Source organism: Panthera pardus, unplaced genomic scaffold (genome assembly GCF_024362965.1).
Source record: "Panthera pardus isolate Hobbes unplaced genomic scaffold, ASM2436296v1 HiC_scaffold_3, whole genome shotgun sequence".
Taxonomy (NCBI): domain Eukaryota; kingdom Metazoa; phylum Chordata; class Mammalia; order Carnivora; family Felidae; genus Panthera; species Panthera pardus.
The window spans coordinates 23,086,624-23,106,238 of NW_026526876.1; the positions used below are offsets into that span (position 1 = coordinate 23,086,624).

The following is a 19,615-nucleotide window of genomic DNA, read 5'->3' on the forward strand; positions in this document are numbered from 1 at the left end:
CGACTTAATGTATTTCATGTGGGTGAGACAGTTACACTCTGAAAATACCATATCCTCATCCTCAGGCCAGACCCTACATTACACAGGCTCTTAGTACAGTCATTACGATGACCACTGTATCTGTGTTGTCTGTGACACATCAGCTCCCTTAAAGGTAATGAACCTAAAGCCTCAGTTCATTCTCTGTTAACACGGACGGCAGCTCCTTAGATCAGGGAGCCCTGCCATCGGATGGCAGCTTCTTAGATCAAGGAACCCGGCCATAAGATGCCTGCACCTTGGCTTTTTCCAGAACTAACAACAACAAAAAACAATTTCAGACAACCAAAGTTAGTCACGATTATAGACATTTAAAGAATGTGCCACAAGCTATAAAGAAAACACAAAACACAGTTTGAGTAAAGCCAATGATACTGCAGTGTTACTTCTGAAAGAAAGGGTATATACCAGAACGTCTAGATTTGGGGATATAGGCTTTAACAGTTTGTGCGTGTGGGGTTCTCAAGTGTATGAGTGTATATGAGTGTGTTTTTTGGTGTTTTTTTTTTTAACTGTCAAAGAAATTGTGGAAAATGTACCAGAGAAGCATTAAAAATATAGAAGAATGAAGGAAAACATGAAAAATAAATCCATATTCTCAGGGCACCTGGGTGGCTCAGTTGGTTAAGCATCCAACTTCGGCTTAGGTCATGATCTCACACCTCCTGAGTTCAAGCCCCGCGTCGGGCTCTGTACTGACAGCTGTCCTGCTTCGGATTCTGTGTCTCCCTCTCTCTCTGCCCCTCCCCCACTCATGCTCTGACACTCTCTCTCAAAAATGAATAAACATTAAAAAAAAGTTAAATCCATATTCTCACCATTATGAATACTTTGGTATATATCTTCCCCTTTTTCCTTTTTTCCATTTTTGTATCTTTATATTTTTATAATTTTAAGATCAATTGTGTCATGCTTTTTGATACATGAGTTTCTTACTTTTTATACTTCTTTGTCATGTGATGAAAATTCACTGGAAAGCATATATTTTAATGTTTACATGTATTTCATGTCCGTAATATGTGCGAATCATACTTTAATGAGCCATCACCTATTCTTATACCTTTGTATTCATTTTCATTTTTGTTTTATACTCGTGTAACGATGCATTAACTTCTCACATAGATTGTTTATCTTCATCTTTTGTTAGGTTTCCAAATGTGGAATGACTAGGTCAAAGGGTATGATCTCTTGAAACGTTTTTTTGTTTGTTTGTTTGTTTGTTTGTTTTTTTAATTGCAACTCTTTCAAGGCAAATCCTGAATATGTTGAATGTCAGGGATGTTCTGCATTATGTGACCTTGGTGATGGTGACGGCATTGCACGGTGGTGAGAGTTTGGGCTTTGGGTCAGCCTGATGTGTGTTTGCAACATTGATCCAGCTAGCTGTAAAAGGCTGCTATAAGGATGAGAAATAAGACACATAAAATGCTTGCCACACGATGAACACTTAGCCGATGGAATTATTGACACTACTTGAGACTGCTGCTACTAATGATGATAAGGTTAATAAATAGAATGAATTAATTGGGGGGAAATAAGATGATTAAAGAGATATTTAGATGTAATAACCCTTTAAATAGCATTACAATCTTTTGCAGGGCCTGATTAAGTACGCAAATCATAAATGAAGAGAGAAGCGTCTGAGGACTTTAGGAACATTTTATAGCTGTGTCGGCATATGGGTTGCTGTTAGAGGGAGAAAACCGAAGCGGATTTTCTAGGTGATGGTCAGCATTTGAATAAATTAATGAAAAAAGAGATATTGGTATTGAACATTAAATTCAGGCCAGATTTTAGACCCTTAAGACAAGCATGAAGAGTGACACTTTATTCGTTAGACGGGGAGGGATCTGCCGATGACTGAACAGAAGGCTAAGAGATGTGAGCAGGACTGTTAGAACGTTATTCGGACTGTGATTTCTTCATCTGTTGCCTCTGGCTGCATTCCTGCCATGTGATCTTTTCTTCTGGATTTCTCCTCATGTGATTTCCCAAATCCCAATTTTAATGTATAAGGAAATAGAGATGGAGAAATTATGTGTCAAGGAAGTTCCTCATGTGAGTGGAGGCTGTTGATAACAGATTCTAAGTCTGCTGATTTCAGACTCAAGGTTTCTTCCTCTCCTTTCTGCAGAATATAACTTTTCACAGCAATCGTGCTCAGACAAATCTAGAAATCAAAGAATAGGGCTGATAATTTTTGCTGCTAGTTACTAACTCCCCCCAAATTATTCTTACGCTGAATATAGTGTATAAAGATTGGCCTTTCAACTCCTCACACAAGACCTATTTCCAAATGTTTGGCTCAATTTCTGTGCTTCGCTATGGGAGACTTTCTTCCATTTTAAAAATAAATTTGATCAGTATCTGAGGATACGATCGATCTTTTCCTCTTTCATTGACTAGTTCATGTTCTGCAGGCGTATATCCCCCATTGATTTTAATTCCAGGCCCTTGGTAAATGTGTCTTTTAATATTCAAAGCCCTATGCACAAGTTGCAAATAAGTAACTTGTATCACAACTATGCAAAATTAAAATGCTATACTCCAATGTCACCAATAACATTAATGACTAATGATCACAGGAAAAATAACAATGATAGCCCTATATGGTTACTAAAACAAAATGCAAGTTACATTACTGCCCATCTTGTAGGTGCTTACTTAGATATTTTAATGTACTAACTAGGATCAAATCCAACTATTTCTTCTCCTCCATTCAGATTTGAGCTTCCCCCGGTCCATTCTAAATGTTAAAGAAATCCAGATGAATGATCCCTGTAAACGAGCATTTCAGAAAATTGTCTCTCTGGTTAGTAACAGAGAAACTCTGAATTTACTACACAGACTTCAATTCTGTCTGTGTTTCAGCTTCTGGTCTTATCAGCAAAGAAAATCTCTTTTTAAAACTTGTATTTACACTAAATCTATTCTGTTACATGGTTTGAATAACTGAATCACCAAATTTTAGCAAGGCAGGAACTGACACTATAAATAATGCTTTCTTGTAAGCTCATTGTCATTTTCCTGCATGTAAATTGAAATACGTGCAGACTCTCTTCTATACCTGTTAGGTCAACTTGGGGAAAGAAAATCATTTAAGAAAGCTAGCTTTCACATTTACTGAGATTAAATCTCTTATGTATGTTAACACACACCGTGATGCTTTCCAAAAAGAAAAATCCTTGAAAAATAATGATGTGTTTCCCCTTTGGGCAAAGCTTAAAACCCATTTTATACAAAAATGTTGTGCCCCCTTAGTACTGGATTAACTGAAAGGAGGAAGGTACTTAATAAATTAGTGGGCACAAAGCAAATTCAAAGTATATAAACATGAAAACACATGCACACTCGGAGTTCTATGTCTTGACCTCATGGTGTCATATCTAAAGACCTTACAAGAGGCTGAAGACGGCCACATTTTGATTTGTAGTTTCTTAGTTCTGACAAAAGATCTATAGTCGGCATTGAGACTCCATTTCTGAGTAGCTTGCTTTCGTGATTCTGATTGTATGGTGTTTAAGAGTTCGGTTATATTTTACAATTTGCAATTTTAAAAAAGTATCATCTACTCACCCATTGCACACATGTTTCTTATGCATTAAAATACGAAACATTCAAAGCAGATAGTGGTGACTCTCAGTATTTTCCAAAAAAAGAATAATCTATAAAGCTCTGAGGCTAAACAGCTTCAGTCTCTCTGGAAAACACTAGCAAAGTACACATAACAGAAGCAGTTCCCTTGGAGCAGCGGCCGATGAAAGTGCTATTTGTGTGTCCTGGCAGAACTTATCTGAACATCTACTTGGTCAAAGCATCATTTAGCACCAAAGACCGTCATCAATGCTATATCCATAGTATCAAAATCCAGGCAGTATAGTGGAAATGTATGCAAGTCTCCTCGATCCTGGGCTCACAATGAGTCGGCGCTCTTCCCTAAGTGAATTAAGCACACACATTAATTCACTCCTCTCTATGTTCTATCTTCTTCCCTCATGCATTGCTCGCCTTGTTCCTTTTTCCTCTCCGTGGTCCATACATTATTTCAAATCCTACAAAAAAAGAGGACCCAGACATAGCCAGTGATCCAGGCAGAGCAGTTAGAATTGTATTATTAGCCTTCTTTAGCATTTGGTTCGTCTCTGGACATGCAGTTCAGGATCTACCTCCACAGGCTCCATTAAAAAGCATAGCCCATCAAAGCAACGTGCCGGAAAAGCATCAAGCACAGTGCATAGAAAACCGACCCATGCCCTGCAGGTAACAGAGTCCGGTCGGCCAAAAATAAAACAAAGAAAATAAAAATCGTTTTGGAAATTATTTTTCCATAAGGGAAAGCAGTTCTCTGTGAGTTGACTTACAGGTCATGGACACAACACCAAAAGGTGAAAGAACAGAAAAAAAAAGAAAAAAGTTAGACCCCCTAGGCATGGACAGGTGTCCTGTTCTTTCTCCTGTCTCCTGAACCCTCTTCGGAGTCTCCACCAGAAGGATCTGCAGCCTGTTTCGAGCAACATAGGGACTGGTGATCTCTCGGGCAAGGTTTCACCCCTAACTCCACTGAAGACCCCCTCAGACCAAGAAAGATTTTCTCACAGGAGAGTTTGAGAGAGTCTATGAGTTCATGCTCGAAGTAAATTTCATAATTTCCTCTCTGTGCAAATACCAGGGTATTTATTTCTCTTACGTAATTTCCAGGGAGTCCGTTATGTGACCCGACTTCTATTCTGTTGGTCTACTGAGGGACCTTACCGTCAAACAGTCACCCTTGGTGAGAACGTACCCAAGGACTGATATACGACTGCAAAGGAACTTAACAATTCCTGGAAGGAAAAGGGTTAAGAGCCAGTAAAAACAGCATAAATTTACACATGACCTAGTACGATTACACTTTCATTCTCTTCCTTGCAAGGAACAACAATGGCAACATCCATAACTAATGCTTCTGGTCTAAAAAACCTTCTCCCTAAAGGAGTGGTTTTCACCCACTGCAGATGATCTCAACAACCTGTGGTTAGAAAGGATCTCTAGACAGAGAGATGTACTTGCTGGTGATTTTTCTTTCAAAAGGAGCTAAAAGGTTCATTACATCTTGGAAAAATAATCTCAACTATTGGTCTGAAGGGAGCAGTCTTGTGCGATTGGTTTGTGATGGTCCAATTCTGGCTGACAAGTTCTAGAATTAGATTGGTTTGTCCCAATCTTAACCTAACTGCTAGGAAGGGGGATGGCTTAAATAGCCAAAGGACTTGGCTTTGGACACAATTATGAGCAGAGAAAAGCCACTGGAGTGGTTTTAAGTTAAAACAAAAACAAAACAACAACAATAAGAAAACAAAAAAAAAACAAAACAAAAAACAAAACTGGTCCTGGAGAAAAACAGAGGACATGCCTTTGTTTTCCATTAGGGATGAGATCAAATGCTACAGTCCTCTCTGGCCTAAGCCCGCAGTGGAGGCTTCCCTAGATGAGCAAACTGGTTGCAAACTGAGCTCCCTGTAGGGGATCCAGGTGGGGTAATAGTGAGCAGAGCTGAACCGCAGCCCTTCCCTTCCCCACCCCCAGATCCTGTAATCACCACCACCCTCTCCCACCCCTGCAACAGTCCCCTTTCCTTTTTTCCCCTTTCTCCTCTAGGAATTTTCCATTAGCTGGAGAGCAAGGACATCAGTTGTCACACTGATGGGAAAAGTTGCACTTTTGCCCTTGACCACGGCTGCATCTGGGCGGCCTTGTATTTGCCCGTGGAGCCCACAGATACTGGAGCAGTATGCAACAGCTGCTCTGTCCAGGTCCTACCGATGTCACCTTGTTCTTTTCCTCCCCTCCCCTCCTCCTTCCTTGTGGTTTGCACACAGATGTCTCAGGGAAGACCTTCATGATGCTTCCTGGCAAACACCTCAAATACCTTAGATCAGCACATATCTTGGAAGAACTGGTCTTGGGGACTTTTCAAGACTGTTAATTGTATTAGAAGTGCTAATGAAAGACTCAATTAAAATGAAAAAGGTAGCAAAACCTTCTCAGTTTCAGGAAAAACTGAGACATTTTGAGATAGCATCATTGGGAGATTTTTTTCCTTTAATATCAATTTTTCAAAAACAAAAAAAAAAAAAACCAAAAAACCTCAATCTCTTGTGTGGAATAACTTCCCTGGCTCCAGATGGGGCCAACTCTGAAGTGAATTCTCCCAAACATACCCCCCTTTTTTTGTTCATGTACAGGGCTGAGCATTCTTGATGGGAGACTACCCACATCAAGAAAATGAACCAGAGCAAAGATATGTGATGTATACACAAATGCCCTGATATTACAAGACCCATAGAAAATACAACTTTCTCTTTTCCTGAACCCCAGGCCTTTCTGATATTTAAATTAAGAAATGTCAACCTTTCCACTGTTCTAGAACAGGGGATCTGTAAGCTACAGACCACAGGCCAAATCTGCCTCATCATCTATATAGCTCCTGAGCTAAGAATGATTTAAATTTCTTAACTGTAGGGGGAAGAATCGAAGGAATAATAATATTGTGTGACACTGGAATATTTTTTAAAAATGCAAATTTCTCTATCCATAAGTAAAGTTGTATTGGAGCATAGCCACACTTGTTTGCTTACAGATTGTTTCTGACTGTTGCTTTTGTGCTACAAAGGGAGACACAGAGCCCACATGTGAGCCACATACTGATTATCTGGCTCCTTACAGAAAAAGCTTGCTGACCGCTGCTCCAGAATAATGCTACGGGCTTTAGGCTGAATTGAGTAAAAAGGGTGTAAAAGCCATCCCTCAACTCTAGTACTAACAGGCTGAATACATTTATTGTATTGTAGGATTTATTTAACTGTGGGTGCTCCTTGTTAAAGTGGAGAGATTTATTTTTAGGATCAACCATATATGTATGGTGAAATATGTAGTCGAATAATAAATATTTTTTTGTTTAACCTAATGATAGTTGACAAATGTCAACTTACATGTCAAAACTAAGTGTCTTCCAAGTAGACTCAAAATAAAATTAAGGTTACTGTTAATAGCAATCCTTTAAAAATCAACGAATGGGGGGGCACCTGGTCGGCTCAGTCGGTTAAGTGTCTGACTTAGGCTCAGGTCATAATCTCGCAGTTTGTGAGTTCAAGCCCCGCGTCGTAGGGCTCTGTGCTGACAGCTCAGAGCTTGGAGCCTGCTTCAGATTCAGATTCTGTATCTCCCTCTCTCTATTCCTGCCCCGCTTGCACTCTGCCTCCCTCCCTCTCTCTCTCTCTCTCTCTCTTTCTCAAAACCAAATAAAGATTAAAAGAAAATTTTAAAAAAAATCAATGAATGTCAAAACTGCTTCCATGGAGATTGATTTTTGCAAATCCACCGCTAACCTGTTTTATGCTTGCTGATCCATAGGGGACCAGAGAGTCTGTGAAACTATCAGACATGTATTTCCCTTTGTGTTGCTTCAACAAATCTTGAATTTGACCTCGTTAGCAACTGCTAAGTGTTGCACGTAAGAGTATTTAGTGATGGGCACCTGGGTGGCTCGGTTGGTTAAGCATCTGACTCTCCATTTTGGCCAGGTCATGATCTCATGGTTCGTGGGTTCAAGGTTTGCACCAGGCTCTGTGATGACAGCACGGAGCCTGTTTTAAATTCTCTCACCCTCTCTCTCTCTCTGCCCCTGCTCTGCTCATGCTCTCTTGCTCTCTCACAATAAATAAATAAACTTAAAAAGAGTGTTTAGCGATTGAAAAATATAAAAAACAATAAATAATAGAAGAAAGTGGGTTATTTGCAAAAAAAGTTGTGTCATGGAAAATGTTTAAAGACTGAACTTTGAATGCAGATTGTATTATATGATTCCATTTTGTTGAGAAAAGAAACTCTTGATGTTTAAATCAGTTCTTAGATCTGCACCGCTGTCTATATTTGTCTTCAGCGCTAGGATTGGGGTATGACAAGGACTACACACATCAAATGTGAACTTTAAGAGGCACAAAAGAAAAACCAGTGATCAAGATAAGTAATAGTTCAATTCATAATTTGTTTAAATGAGAAATAATGCAAAATAACCCATAATGAGCAAAATAGGCCAAAATTATTGTATAAATTCAGGTTTGCTATAGTTGCCTGCAATGGAAAAATTCAATATATCAATATATTAAGAAATGGAGACCTATTTCTCCTTCATGTAAAATCATTTGGAGATGGGTATCCTACAGATGGTATGCTGGGGGCCCCGTGCCATTTTTGATGGGTCAGGCTCCCGTATCTCAGCTTTAACGTCATATATATATGTACATATCATATACGTATAAGATAATATAGTTCTTAACATAATATTATATCATATGTAAAATTTAACAATGACCTAGTAGATGTGGTTATAATTTATTTTTATTGTCTTACGTTTGTGTATTGGCATTTTCTCATTTTTCTCTAAATATTTATTATTTCATAATCAAGAACAAAACCTAATGCATGATATAATTTTGAGACTAAAAAGAAGATGCCATTCCTTTTTTATTAAAATTTTGTCTTTATTAAGGCCAAGATGTCAATTTGATCTTTCATTTGCTGAGGTGACTACAAAGAATATTGGGTAAATGCTCTTCGAGTGCATGCAGACTTTGAAATCCTATTTCTATACTCATTAGGGAAAAAAATTTTTTTATCTGTCTAGAAACACAACTAAATCAATCATTCATATAACATTTTGTTCATTAGCTGTTAAATAAGTGAATGCAGAAAGAGTTCTAAACCAAACCAATATAAGTTCACTGCTGAGGCTAGGCGAGATTTCCTTCCTGGGTTTAACGAGAAAAAAGTATGAAGCAGAATGCACATTTTCAACATAATTCAGTGTGCACCTTTTGTCCCCCGAGCCTCACAGAATGCAAATTCTGGTAAATTCCTTGGAGGAATGAAGTACAAAGTCACCAAGAATAGTTCCTACTAAAAATTTCTAAGAATTAATAGAAGTTTGGTCTTTTCTCCCTGAACACCACTAGACATGCCTGGAAGCCTAATTTGAGCCTATTCTATAAGAGTTCTGTCGGTTTGTTTTAGTATCAGAAGCTCAGTATTAAATAAATAGGGCTTTAGACTTCTGCCCATTTGAGTACTTCCTTTAAAAAGGAGAGAGGTGGGAACACATTCTATCGTTAACTCTCCTGCCCCTGGTTTGACATCATACTACTACTAATAAAAAGTGCTAACTCCACACATTGACCCTGAAAACCAGATTCTAGGATGTGAAAATCGTCCTGAAAATATTGATTCTCAGGGAGCTTGTTGCTGATAGATTTGTCATCTGACATTAATTTTTCTTAATGTAATTAGATAGTAGCATAATGGCTATGCTTCCATAGAGAACAATTAGCCATTCAAAACATGTGGTGTGGATAAAAATTTCCGAATTGCCTCCAGGAATCAATTAAAGGAAAACACAACAGGGAGAAAAAACAAATATGGTAATGATGGGATTTAAAAACTAATAAATTATTGCATTTCCTAAGAAATTGCAGGAAGAAAATTAAGGGAGAAATAAAGCCAGCCCATTGATTTCAATGGAATTGTGAGCTTCAGAATCTATTCTAATGAAATGGTAATGGTAATACTAATTCTGTCAAACAATACAGGATTCCCTCAAATCCTTTATATTTAGTTTAAATATCTTTTTATTAAAAAAAAGATTCTAGTGATCTTTGGGGTTAAATATTGTTCACCAAAAATTTGTGACTAAAAATGAATTATCTTATTTCATCCTGTTTTTATTCTACAAACTTGGAAGAGGGGGTTGAACAAGAGTTTCTTTAAGGTTCTGTCCAAAGTTACTTTTCTGTGATCTCTTTGGTCAAACTCAAATGGCGGACATTTTATCTGATGCTATTGGCCCTCTTAACTTTGTCTACTAGAAATAAAATAGTTATAATCTGTTTTCAAAATTTCCGCATGAATGTAAGTCCTCTGAAAGTCATATAACCTAAATGATTAAGATGTAAACAGAATTAAATATGAGTTATTACCTTAGTTCTCCATGACCTGGGTGGTTTCAGTCTGTGACATTCAATATGACATCATTATATATTTCTTCTGTTTGTTTTTGCATAGTTGTTTTAATCTAATGAACTCTGAAGATTGATAGAAAGGTGCGGTTAATATTATTACTATTATTATCATCATTATCATTGTAATTTCCATTTTGGGCAATACTAAGTAAAGACCACCCCTTTCTTTCTTCGTGGCCAACAACTGTATGTGAGTTTAGAAACAATAATGTCCTGTCTTTGCAACACAATATTCTTGGGGCCCTTGGGTGGCACCATTGGTTAAGCATCTGACTTTTTTTTTTTTACTTTTCTTTTTTCTTCTGTCTTCTTTTCTCTTCTTTTTTCTTTTCCTTTTTTCTTTTTTTTTCCTTTTTATTAATTTAAATTCAAGTTAGTTAACATACAGTGTAGTCTTGGCTTCAGGAGTAGAACCCAGTGATTCAGCTCTTAAATATGACACCCAGTGCTCATCCTGAAAAGTGCCTTCCTTAATGCCCATCCCCCATTTAACTCTTCCCTCCCTACATCTCCCCTCCAGCAACCCTCAGTTTGTTCTCTTTATTTAAGAGTCTCTTATGGTTTGCCTGTGTCTGACTCTTGATCTCAGCTCAGGTCTTGATCTCAGGGTCAACATAATGTTCTTATAGGATTATGAATTTCCTTCATATAGGCTCCTGGAAGAACTAATTAGATGGCAGCTATCATTGCAAATATACAAATATATATATATATATATATATATATATATATAGTGCATTTGATGCTTTCCAAGAGTTTTTCATTTGTAAGTATTTGTAAGTAAGCATACTAACAAGTTTTTGTGAGCCTCTCTCTTGTTTATATGTTGATAGTCAACAAATGTACTATAGTTACCTGATAAACAGCAACTTTACTATAAACTAAATGTAAATACAACCCTCACGCAAATATTACAATTGAACTTACAATGACAATGACAAAATATGCATCAGAGTTTTGTTTACATCATAAATGCCTCTTTTTCAGTACTTTTAAGAATATACATTGAACATTTTTCATTAATCACTATAATAATGCATGCCTTAAGATACACCCAAACATAGCTTCACAAATGTTAACGTGTTCACTGAAAAACCATTACTGGACTTGAATCCATCACCCTCTTTCTTTACAACACTTTTAGTGAAAAGCGAACTTCTCTAGCTTTTTTATTCTATTGACTGATCGAAAATCGCCATATTAGGTTTCAGCATCACTTAACTACATGCTCTCTAATAGCAAATTTTAAAAACACGAAAAGTAAATTTAAAAATCAAATTTAGGGGCGCCTGGGTAGCTCAGTCAGTTAAGCGTCCAACTTCAGCTCAGGTCATGATCTCTCCTGCTTGCGGGTTCAGGCCCCACATCTGGCTCTGTGCTGACAGTTTAGAGCCTGGAGCCTGCTTCGAATTCTGTGTCTCCCTCTCTCTCCGCCCCTCCCTTGCTCTCTCTCTCTCTCTGTCTCTAAAAAATAAATAAACATTAAAAAGAAATCAAATTTAAAAGGAATTTGTTGTAAAAAGATATCAAAGAAGATCTCAAACCACAGCAGGACCAAATCCATTAAGATCTGTCCCCTCCTCCCCAAAAAAGAGTGAACATGGAAAGAGTTCATTGAAAGGAAATCAATAGCAATCGAGAATAGATACAGGGGATGGGCCTGACTTTAACCGAAAAGACCAGTTTTAACATTGTACCCAAATACATGAGAAAAAAAAAAAAATCAAATCCACAGATGGAAAAAAAAACAAAAACAAAAACAAAACAACAGTGAAACTATCATGCAAACAAACAAACGTTTGATTAAAAATTGTGTTCCTCAGCACAAACCCACAGCAGCCAGGTGACCACAGCTCTGGAAAAACCTCAGCTTAAAGCAGCCCCTGGTTCTCTAGCTCAAGTGCTCAACACAGCCTATTTCACTGCACTTTAATACCGCATCCTAAAAAGCTTGTGAAATAGTACACAGACCCAGGGGCCAGGATGGAGTCCCAACACACTTTACACATCTGCCTTCCACAGTTGGTTGTAATCTAGGACCAAACAGAGAGGGAGGGAGAGCTAGCATAATGAGTCACAGGGTTTCTCCTCTTTGGTATACTTATGTGGTCAAATGTTCTTCCTGAGCCAGAGTGGTGATCTAGCCACTTCTTTCTAGATCTTCACAATTAATGTTTCCACGGCAGATAAAATTGATCTCTTTCATTAAATTGTGTGAGTCCAACTGTCACAAAAATGAGACATGTTCATTTGGAAAGCTGGGTTTTTGGTGGTTTTTTGTTTGTTTGTTTTTTGGGAGGTGGGGGGAGCTGGATTTTTAAAAACCTGCTTAATTCTTGGGAATTCCGTTTCATGACAAATGTGCTAGATGACAAAAAACACACCTGCTGGCTGTTGTGACTTTACACATGTAGTCACAGGACTCCAAGGGACTTTGGGAGCACCTGGCAACCCTGGTCCATCACATGCCCGGGCTCTCAGGGTAGGACTGGAGCCATTTTCAGCTCCACTCGAACCTCACATACATGCTTCACTGTCAGCTGATTCCCCTGCTTGTCATCACAGTGAAAGAAATGGAAGCAGAGAGAAGGGTATGTCTTCAGCCTTCAGGTCTCTGCCTGAAATGCGCGTCTCTATCTCCACCTGGGCGCGCAGGTTTCCCTCCTGTGAATGTAGCTAGGATGCCTCCCTCCCTCCATTTGTAGCCTGGGCGCCTTCCCTTCTCATCTATTCAAGGCCTCTTCTTCTTTATTTATCCCCTCTCTCCTACATTGTCTATTTTTTCCTCTCGATGGGATCGTCCCCATCTGCTCATAAACATGCTGAACTACCTCCCGCTAACAAAAGAAAGAAAACTACAAAGAAGAAAATTGGGGAGGAAAACAAAACAAAACAAAAAACAGAAAGCTTCCCTTGACCTTGCATATTTCTCCAGCCGTTACTTCATGTATCTCCTCCCCTTTTTATCAAAACTTGTCGAAAGGTGTCCCTGTCTTCTCAGCCCCAAATTCTCTGTTGAATCTCCCCGAGTTGGGCACCGCCCCCGCCCCAGGCGTGCTTTCCCGGGTCAACTCTGTTTTCTCACACTTTCTCCAAGTAGTACTTGACAGGGCATCACTCGGTCACTTGTTCCACTTGGCTAAGTAACCACTCATCTCTGTCTTTTCTCCTACCTCACGGACAGCTCCTTCTGGTCTCCCTTTAATGCTTTTCTTGTTTGTTTCAATCTCCCGATGTTGCAGCCTCCCACCTGCCTCTTCACTCAATTCCTGGGGGACCTCGTGCAAGCCTGTACTTTTAAATAGCTATCTCTGCAGAGGGCTTCCAAATTTCCCCCCTCAGGCCTTGACCTTCTCCCACAGCTCCAAACCCACATATACAGTTTCCTACTCTTTTCCCCACTTGGGTGTATCCAGTAAGGCATTTGAAACATATTGCGGTCAAAACTGAACTCTTAAGTTTTGTTTTTCCCCTGGACTCTCACACTTGTTTCTGCTTCAGGGCCTCTGACCTGGCTCTGTTTCCCCAAGCATCCATGTGCTTTATCTTCTAAACTCTTCTAGATTTCTGAGGACACGTTACCTCCGCGGAGAGGCCTTCCCTGACTACCCTTGCTAAAATGGCACCTATCCCTGTCTGCACGGGTATATTCCTTTACTTTCTTTTCCCATCAACTTAACTGTGCCTGGCATTGAAATATGTTTGGTTTTTTTGTTTGTTTGTTCATGTGTTTGTTTTACCTTCTGTCTCTCTTCCTAGGTTGGAAGTTCCTAGAAAGATAATTTTTTTCCTGTTTAGTTCATCATTACTTTTACAATGTCTAGGAAGGACCAGACATGAAGTAGATGTTCAATATGCGAATACATGAATTAATGAATGTTAGAAAAATGACGTACTGTAAATGAAATTTAAAAAAAATTTTTTAATGTTTATTTATTATTGAGAGACAGAGAGACAGAGCATGAGCAGAGGAGGGGCAGAGAGAGAGGGAGACACAGAATCCGAAGCAGGCTCCAGGCTCCAAGCTGTCAGCACAGAGCCCAATGCAGAGCTCCAACCCACGAACCGTGAGATCATGACCTGAGCCAAAGTTGGATGCTCAACCAGCTGAGCCATCCAGGTGCCCCTGTAAATGAAAATTTTTATCTCACTAACTGCATTAATTCTAGTCCTAGTGAATAAATAGGTAGATGATAGGTATAGATAGATAGATACATGATAGATAGATAGATATCTATAGATATTTATAGATAGATAGATGATGATAGATAGATAGATAGATAATGATAGATGATAGATAGGTGATACATAGATGAATAGATTAATAATGATAGATATTGATAGACAGATAGAGGAAAGGAGAAAGGGAGGCAAGGAAAGGAGGGAAAAGTAAAACTAGTCAAAAAATGAGGCCATGGTTTAGAAAGAGAATTATTGTTCATTGCAAAGAACTCTGGGTAAGATGTACAAACAGAAGATAGGGCTCATGTATGGGTTCTGCTACTTAATAATCACATGATTGTAGGTAAGATATTTCATTTAGCATTTGAATGATAACGTTGGGAAAAGAGGTACACGGGAGATTTTTCCCTTTTAAAATTCTGTGTGCTACATCTGTAATTTACAGTGACATTATACCTCTCAGTGAGGCAGCATCACAATGTCTTAACAGTGATACAGATTTGACTATGAAGAATGGAGACTTTTTTTTTAGACAATAAAAATAGAGATGGGCACCATGTACTGGCCATTTGCTCTGGGCTAAGTATTGTCTTGGGTACTTTTGGATGCAATGACTCATTAATTGTCACAACAGTTGTAAGAAATGAGTACTTTTACCCCTATTTAATAGATAAGGAAACTGAGTTTGAGTACTTTGTGCGAAGGCACACTGCTAGAAATCCAGAGAGCTGGGACTAAAATCCAGACCAGTCAACCTCCCGGATTTCAGTCTAAGTTAAATGAGAGAGTGTAATAGAGAGAGAGATGCAAAGAGACTACCTTACAGAGAATAGAGACAGACACAGAGACAGAGAAATTAATAGGTATAAAGAAGACCAAGAAACAGGTGAAGAAAAAAATCAATACTAGCACAGCAATACATCTGTGAGCATTTGTTAAACTCTCTTGTCTCTCTCTCTCTCTCTCATTCTACACACACACACACACACACACACACACTACTTATAATAAGAGATTTTTGGAACATTTTTTTACCAATAGCTTCATCCTTGATAAAAGCTGTAGCCCCGATCAAACACTGATAATATAAATCAGTGGCCATAAAATTTCTGAATTTGTTACAAAATATATTATTTAATCCCAAGTAGATAGTACTCTGGGATGGTGGCCAGTCCTGTCTTTCTCTGTTCTTCACATCAGGTTGGTGACATAGTAGAATTTAGAAATTTAAAAAAAAAAAAATCATTTAAACAAATATCACAACTCTTTGAAAAGCATAAAGCTCATGAGATTATAACACATATTTTACAAAGCAAATCTTTACTTATTATAAAAATTGTGTTTATTAAGCTGTTTCTATATAGGCATGAATGTGACTATTCTAATATAGTATTGGTGATTGATGCCTAAATTCTGGTTGCTTTCTCTTACTAAGGGATTCCTGAATTAATAATTAGATTATCAATGGACAGGATCCAGACTTCCGTGTTTATATTTGTAGATCAAGAATGGCAACCTAAATGAGCTTTAATTCCATCTTCTAAATACGTAATTCACACTGAGGTAGCAAAGGGAAAATCCAGTATGGGATCCATACCTAGACCACTGTTGTTTTCCAGTGTATGTTAGTTTCTGATGTGAGTGGTGCCCATTACATTTTGTTTATAGCCCTTATTGGCAAGGTGCTTCCCAACTTAATTTTCCAAATACCCTTCCATAGTAGTGGGGAGAAAATAAAAATTTAAAAGATTTACTTCATGGAAAAAAAAAAAAAAAATGTGTTCTCTTGTGACCACAAGGTGGCACAATGGTGACCAAGAATATTCAACATCCTAATAGAATTGCAATTACCAGAGGCTTTTACATAATTGCTGTTATTAATACTGTGCCTCATTATCATTATGGTATTTCAGAAGACCAATGTGTCACCTTAGCGGTTGGTGAAAAGATAAAGTGCTTTTATTTATTTTTTATCATGCTCCTTCTGCCTGCTAAATCATTAATATTTTGCTTTCTCCCAAACCCCAACCCCAGAAAGGACAAGTAGGTGTGTAGATCCTTCATTTAATAATTGTCCAAAGCTTTAAAACAAGGAATAATGACTTAGATAAGGTACATATCTGGAGAAGGATAAACAAAACTAGATATTTTTTTTGATGTATGTGACGTTGTTTTTGAGCTTGTTTAAATCATTCTATGACCATTCTAATATCTATTTGTAATACAGGAATACAAAAGCCATTCTAGAAACTTCAGTTTACAGTGAAAGTTCAGATCTGTTATTTGCAAATGGGTTTTTCCCTGGTCTGACATCAGACATGATCTTGGGAAGAACACCCAGGATATTCCAATGTGCTGCCCACCTATTTTATGATTGTTTGGTATTGAGATTAGACCATCTCTCCTCATGCTCGGGGGACTCAGAGTCCACTGGTGCCTGGAAAGCGAGATGCTGCAATCATACAATTATATAATCAAACAATTATATTTATATAATTGTATATATACAATTATATACTATCATCAAACAATTATATTTATATAATTGTATGTATACATTTATATAATTGTATGTATACAATTATATACTATCATCAAACAATTATAGTTATCATGAGGGTATAGAAGAGCAGCCACTTTTTCCCAGCTGAAAACAACACAGGCTGGCCAGATACAGTTGTTCGACTGTTCACTGCATAAATCACCATCTGAAGAAGCACCTGAGTAGCGATACAAAGGGTTAGTAGCATCCTTCACTGAAATTTTTTTCCTCAACTTCCATAGATCAAGTGTCTTGGCATTTCACAACATTTAATAGCATATTTGATGTCCTTTGTGAATTTGTCATAAATTTAGGTGGCCCTCATGAGAATTTTAGTGTTCTACTTTAGTTATCACATTTTTCATGCTGCTACTTGCTTCCTGCCATTGCAATTATGAAGCAATATTTTGCCTTTTAAAAAAAAAGACTTGCATCATTTTTAAATGCCTTAAATTTTGCTGCTAAAACAGATCCAATTTCAGAAAAAGACAGTAATATCAGACCTGAAAACGAAGTTCGACAAATATTATTGTAGGTGAATTGTCAGTGTATTATCATGGGAAGTAAAAAGGCACATCCCAATTACACATTCAAGCAGGATTTTATAAGAAGTAGAAAATAACATGAAAACTAGAACTTGCCTATAAAATTCAGTTAGTAATCACGAGAATAGGAAAGTTTGCAGTAAATTACTTATGCTGTTGAAAGCATAAAAAGCCAACAAGAAATTTAAAAAGAATCAGGGTGATGGGGCACCTGGGTGGCCCAGTCAGTTAGGCATCCGACTTCGTCTCAGGTCATGATCTTGTGGTCCATGGGTTTGAGCCCTGTGTCGGGCTCTGTGCTGACAGCTCAGAGACTGGGGCCTGCTTCAGATTCTGTGTCTCCCTCTTTGCCCTCCACTGCTCTGTCTCCCACTCTCTCTCTCTCTCTCTCAAAAATAAACAAACAAAAAGAATCAGTGTGGGAAGTAGGGAAAATCACAATTTGAGGCCACAAGGAACCGTGGGGTAACAAAAAGTAACATCCCTGCCATTAGTGTTGAGAAACAGTGGACCAGAGAGGGTGAGTAACACCCTCAAATCCCACAGCTAATTAGTGGCAATGCTGGGACGAAAATCAATTACTCCCGGAGGCAGGAAGAAAATACATCCAGAATGTTATTTGGACATCAAAAAGAAAGCATGGCTGTTTCAAAAAAAAAAAAAAATGGGGGGATAATACAGCATAATTATCCTACAGCTACTAATGCTTTTGCTTTCAAATCCCTTTGAAAGATGCTATTATTACTGATTTATATGAAGGAAAACAGGGAATATTAGTTTATTGAGCAACTCCTATGTGCCAGGTAGTTTTATCTATGCCTGTATATACATACATATTTATGTACATGCATGTATGTGTGTGTGAATATGCTGGTACACACTTCACAATTGGCCCACAAGATAGATATTATTATCTGCATTTACACTTCTAAAGAAATTGATGTTCAGTGACAACTGAGAAATTGCCCAAGTTCACATGACTGGCAAGGGTTTTTTTTGTTTGTTTTTTAGGGTTTATTTATTTTTGAGAGAGAGGGACAGTGTGAACAGGGGAGGGGAAGAGAGGGAGGTGGACAGAGAATCCGAAGCAGGCTCCAGGGTCTGAGCTGTCAGCACAGAGCCCAATGTGGGGCTCGAACTCCCAAACCTTGAGATCATGACCTGAGCTTAACCAAATGAGCCACCAACCAAGTCAGACGCTTAACCAACTGAGCCACCCAGGTGCCCCTGGACACACTTGTAATTTGAACCCACTTCTGTCTGACGTGAAGTCTATGGCCATCCTACTACTGTATGTCTTACCTTAAAGAAAAAGAATGGTTTTTCCTTCATCCCAGATGAATTGCACACATGTCTTTTCTGGCACAAGAAGTGTGGTTCGCAGTCTTCTGGGTGCTTTGCAGACTCATGGGGCCCAGCACCTTGTAAGTCAGCAGTTTTTCCGGGTTCAGTTAGCTGCGGCTTGATTGGTCGTGATGGGTTGTTGCTGGATAATGATCCTGCTTCTCTTAGAACCCCTTTACTTTGCCGGAACATGTTGAGAAGTTTGAACACAATCATGATATTATGTTATAAAATGGTTAAACAGTGGTTGAAACTGCGTAAATGCAATGTCTCCTAGGTAGCTTATACTGCAGAGTATCCTGTATGATACAGCCTGATGTCTCCTTCATTTAGTACTGTCACTAAGCCTTCGGTGTATGTGAGTAGAGTGGCATTTTCATTCTCAGAGCACCATTGTACTGAATCCTGATGCTTCACACAACGGGGAGGAAGTGTGGTTTACTTAATCCGAAGTGGTTTTGCTAAGAGAGTACGCAAATAATTTATATTGGGATGAGAATAATTTATATTCCTTCTACCAAATTCCAAATGACAGTTTTTAATTTTTTTTCTTTTCTCTTGCTTTTTTTTTTTTTTATTGGCTTAAGTCAATGTCAAAGGTCAAGGAATGTAAATTAATTGACAGAACACGAAAGGAGATGAGTTTGCTGCTGGCCACAATAGCACGCACTTTACTAGCACTCACGACGTGCCAGACGTTGCCGTAAGCATTTTACAGATTTTAGTGCACTTAACCGTTGCAGCGACGGTGCGGTGGTTTCTATTCTGTTCCTCACTTCGCAGCTGAGAAAACTGGGGCACAGGGAGATTAAGTCAATTGCCCAAAGTCACCCAGCAGGAAAACAGTAGAAATGAGACCTAAACCTAGGCAGTCCGTTTCTGAAGGCTCCACTCTTCATGACAGCTTAATA

General features: G+C 38.4%; 2 long non-coding RNA genes across 2 annotated transcripts in view; one reads left to right on the forward strand and one right to left on the reverse strand.

Moving 5' to 3' along the window:
* Nucleotides 1–19,615, forward strand: part of LOC109277025 (uncharacterized) — a 125,426-nt gene that overhangs the window by 3,180 nt on the left and 102,631 nt on the right. The gene's annotated exons all lie outside the window — the stretch shown is intronic.
* LOC109277024 (uncharacterized) lies at nt 2,319–19,175 on the reverse strand. The gene is made up of 3 exons (XR_002084951.2): nt 18,663–19,175; nt 10,050–10,154; nt 2,319–4,091 (listed from the first exon to the last, which is right to left on the reverse strand). It is a non-coding gene; the product is annotated as an uncharacterized LOC109277024 (long non-coding RNA).